Consider the following 5,000-nt stretch of genomic DNA (forward strand, 5'->3'; position numbering starts at 1 on the left):
TAAAATTTATAGGAAAACAAAAAACGAAGACAGATGTATGAACAACAAACAGGTGTATTAGTTTGACGCTCGGGAAAATGAAAAAGTCTTTTACGTTTCGAGCCTATGCTCTTCAACAGAAAGGAATAAGAGAAAATAAACAGAGAGAGAATGAAAAAAACTTGTATATTTAGCTGTCAATCATTGCGAATGATTATAAAAAAATTTGAAAGAAGAGGTTGAAAGAAAGGGAGATAATAAAGTGTTGGTGATCCCAAATGAAGATGCGCGTGCATGTTTGTGTATGTGAGAATGGTGTGTGTGAATGTGCAAGTGTGCGTGGGTGTAAACAGGGGCTAGTGACACTGACGTGTGAACGTGTGTGTGTGCGTCTGTAACGTGTGTGTGTGTTGTATGTAGCATTTGAGGTGTGCTTTTTCACGTGGTGTGTGTATATGTGTGCGTGAGTGTGTCTGAGACCAAACAGTGTGTATATGTATGGTGTATATATGTGTGCGTAAGTTAACTTTGTCGATATATTTAGCGTGTGCTAAAGCGTATTGCGTGTGTATGTATATATAGCTTGTTCAAATGTTATGTGCTTGTGTGGGTATGGGAGTATATTTTGTCTGTGTCCAGGTATTATGAGCTTGTGTGAGTGTAGGAGTATATATTGTCTGTGTCCAGGTATGGTGTGTGTACTGATTTACACAGCATGTGTGGCTGCTCATATAGTGGTATATGTGGGGACGCTATTGAAGATTATGTTTGGGTGTGCGGATGATGGTGTGTGGTGTTAGTGCTGGGAAATGGTCAGTGCTAGTGTATGAGGAGTGATGAGGGTCGGGGTGGGGTGGGGTGGTATGGTGGAGAGGGGTGTGGTGGAGAGGGGTGTGGTGGAGAGGGGTGTGGTGGAGAGGGGTGTGGTGGAGAGGGGTGTGGTGGAGGTGATGGTGTCTATGAAGAGAGGAGGTAGGTGTCAGATGAAGAGAGGAGCGGAGTTGAACCCATGTGGCGCAACAGAGAGAAGAGAGAAGATTAATTCCTGCTCACAGCGAAAGCGAGAGTCCGGACGGCCCCTGTTCAAAGACAGTCCGACCACAGACAGATGTTGTAGTGAATGACCGGTAGAGCGGAAATGGCGTGAGACCGGGGTATCATTGCCAAGTCTGATGTCTCGGAGGTGTACTGCGAACCGGTCAGCTAAGCGGTGTCCCATTTGACCGATGTACAAGGAAGTGCAGAAAGAGCAGGAGATGACGTTATCAGAAGTGCAGGTAAAGGAGTCGATGATGTGAGAGGGACTATGATGGGTGCCTGTAAGAATATTAGTGTTGGAGAGGTTGGAGCAGGTACGAAAACGTGGGCGAGCAGGGTAACGAGCTAGGCTGATGAGGTGGAGTTAGGGAAGAAACTGTGGACAAGGAGGTCACGCAGGTTATAGGTTCGTTTGAAGGAGGGAGGGGGTAAGTTAGGGAAGATTGCGAGGTGAAAGGGTCGGACTGGAGTCACCGGAAGGCTTGGAGAATGATGCGTTGGAGGGGCAGGGTGGAAGGATGGTAGGTGAGGGAAAACAGACAACGGCGGCGGGTGCGGGGAGAAAGTGCAGAGGCACGGTCCACGGAACGTGCCTTGGCAAGGGCAGTGTGGATAGTGGTGAGAGGATACTAGCGCAGAATGAAGTGGTGAGACATGCGTTGAGACTGAATCTCAAAGTTATGGTTGTCACTGCAGAGCCGGCGCAGACGGAGAAATTGTGTGTAGGGGATGGAGAGTTTAGTGTGGGTAGGATGGGAGGAGGAGAAGTTAAGGTAGGAATGTGAGTCAGTGTGTTTTGTAGTGGATGGAGGTTGTGAGAGCGGAGTGATGTATATTGACAGAAATGTCGAGAAATTCGGAAGAGTTAGAAATAGTGCAGGAGAATTCGAAGGCAGGATGGAAGGATTGAACAAAAGAGAAGAAAGAGTCTAGTTATTCGCAGGAGAGTGAGGTCGTACCGATACTGTCATCAATATAACGACTGTATAGTTAGGGAGTGGAATCCGTGAATTGCAAGAATATTTGGGCCTCAACGTAGCCAACGAACATATTCGCATAGTTGGGGCTCATTCTCGTTCCCATAGCAACTCCCGAGAATTGTCGGTAAAAATCCCCCACGAACGAGAAGCAGTTTGGCCAAACGAGGAAGTGTGGAGGTGTCAGGTTGGGGGTTAGGTCGAAGGTCTAGAAAGTGTTTCAGCGCAAGAAGTCCTTCGTTGTGTGGGATCGCCGTATATAAACTCTTGATATCAAGAGTGAAGAGAGGTTAGAAGGGCCAGAAGGGAAAGAGAAAGAGTTTAAAAGACGGAGAGCATGGTTAGTGTCATGGATGTGGGATAGAAACCACTAGGGTACAAGGACATGGTCGAGGTATTTAGAAATCAATTCCGTGGGGCAATTGCAGGCGGAGACGATAGGGCAGCCAGGGTTGTTGGGCTTCTGGATTTGGGTAAGGAAGTAAATGGGGGATGCATGGAGTGTGGACAATAAGGTTGGAGACGGTGGGAGGGAGATGGGAGGAGGAAATGAGGTCATGGATAGTGGAGGACACAGTCTGTTGGTAGTTAGGCGTGGGGTTGGAAGGCAGAGGACAATAGAAGGAGGTGCCGCGAAGTTGGCGGAGAACGTCAGCCTTGTAGAGGCCTGCGCGCCACACCACCACGGCTCCACCTTTGTCGACATCGGGGACATCGATGGGCCTAAAACACGGCCGGATATGTCCCCGATATCTTTGCGACATCGGGGACATCGAAGGGCCTAAAACACGGCCGGAGAGATGCTAAAATGTCAGGGACGCCTGCGAAAGTTGAACCGGCCCACATATACATACATACATACATACATACATACATACATACATACATACATACATATATACATATCTATATATATACATATATATATATATATATATATATAATAAATATTAGGGAATAATCCAAACTTACAGGGAAAAATCAGATTTAGGATTGAGTCCAATTTTATAGTAAAATATTATATTTATTAAAATTAGAGATAAAACCACTATTAGGCAAATCATACAATGAAAAACTTAAGCCAATACATAAGATTATTTAATTTATATTATTTAAATATATAACAAAATTATTAAAAAAATATAATTAATATAACACTACGATCGTTTCATGGCTGTTAATTTCTTTAAATTTTCGAGTTACAGTCATTCATCAGGTGGTTTAAATATTTAACTTGGCGATTAAACCACCTGATGAATGACTGTAACTCGAAAATTTAAAGAAATTAAAACAGCCATGAAACGATAGTAGTGTTATATTAATTATATTTTTTTAATAATTTTGTTATATATTTAAATATATAAATTAAATAATCTTATGTATTGGCTTCCTTAATTTAAATATAATATAAATCAAAGATAGAACAGAAATAACACAACAAACAGAAGCCATCACAACACAACATGCGGGGAAAAAAGGACGATAGCACGACAACGCAAACCGGACAAAACAAGATACAAGATACACGGATCATTCGCAGCCAATTACCTCTTCGTCGGAGTCCGGATGTCTTAGTAGTTTCGCCCACTTATCTCCGATACGCTACTACTATACATATATATATATATATATATATATATAATAATATATATATATATATATATATATATATATATATTTGTTTTTATTGTGAGTTATGAATAAACTGAATTTTATTACTCAATTTGTAGAGTGCAGCCTCATAGAGATGCAATAAAAATTGCATTACTTTCTGACTCAACCTCGTATTATTATAGTAGACAAGTTACGGTAATTGAAAATCTTCATCGGATACTCCGATGAGGCTAGCAGACCGAAACTTGGCAGCAGTCACTGTCACCATCCTTCTTGGAAAAAAGTATTATTGATATATATATATATATATATATATATATATATATATATATCTATATATATTATATATATTATATAAAATAGTTAACAAGTCGTAATGTTTATGCTTGGTAGCTTGCCGGGGTAAAGCACGTCATTTTCACAGTGTTCGTTGTGTATTGACCATATATAGTATATACCGGAGTAAACACATAAATGTGAAACAAGGTGGAAAAAAGAGTACTCAAATACCAGAGGTAGAGTAATATGCTTTATTTAAAAGCAGCAAAAATTTAACAAAATTGTTTCTCGGAGTTTCACGCTCCCGTTCGTCGGACAGTTTTGTTAAAAAAAACTGTCCGACGAACGGGAACGGGAACGGGAAACTCCGAGTAACAGCTTTTGTTAAATTTCTGCTGCTTTTAAATAAAGTATATATACATATATATGAGTGCGTATAAAGAGAAAACATTAAATAGATTGAAAGTCAAAAAGACATTTAAAAACTTACTTTTGCTATCGGTGATTTACTTGTTTTATAAGCCTGGAAGAGAAGTCACTTGTCCGGGAAAAGCGGTGTTTGATGGCTGTAGAGAAGGTGAGACTTCGAACAAAGATCGAACAAACGTGCAAGTACAATTGAATATTGCTGCTTCTGTTGGGGGATTAAGTGTCTCCTTTTATAAAAAGTAAAAAAATAGCCTACCTACATATCTACCTGTCAGCATACGCCACGCAGTATCATGCAGGTTTTACTGTCGTAAATCAAAAGTATCACAACACATTCATTACCGCCAGCGACACCAAGAACACCCCCACTACGAAGACAAGGAAATAAACAATAACTACACCCTCCACTGTCACTACCACCACCAGAACTACAAACATATGTTTCCAAAGATCAGGATAAATTCCTGTAGAGAGAGAGAGACAGACAGACAGACAGACAGGCAGGTAGAGACAGACAGACAGACAGGCAGGCGGAAGGGAGGGAAAGTGAGAAATTTTAGGGATAGTAGCTATGCTTGTTTGAAACTGTTGTTGTTGTTATTTAACCATAGGTTGGATTTGATTGAGAAGATCTATAATCGAAAACTTGTCATAAATGACCATGTTGCCTGTTGTTTTCAGTTG

The 5,000-nt window shown here is 41.1% G+C and overlaps 1 long non-coding RNA gene across 1 annotated transcript in view; it reads right to left on the reverse strand.

The window, feature by feature from the left end:
- Positions 1-4,509, reverse strand: part of LOC118763433 — a 20,228-nt gene extending 15,719 nt beyond the window's left edge. The window contains exon 1 of the long non-coding RNA XR_004999195.1: positions 4,378-4,509. This is a non-coding gene — a long non-coding RNA (uncharacterized LOC118763433). The remainder of the gene's footprint in view (positions 1-4,377) is intronic.
- Between the last annotated feature and the right edge of the window lie 491 nt (positions 4,510-5,000).

This window comes from Octopus sinensis, linkage group LG5 (assembly GCF_006345805.1).
Source record: "Octopus sinensis linkage group LG5, ASM634580v1, whole genome shotgun sequence".
Taxonomy (NCBI): domain Eukaryota; kingdom Metazoa; phylum Mollusca; class Cephalopoda; order Octopoda; family Octopodidae; genus Octopus; species Octopus sinensis.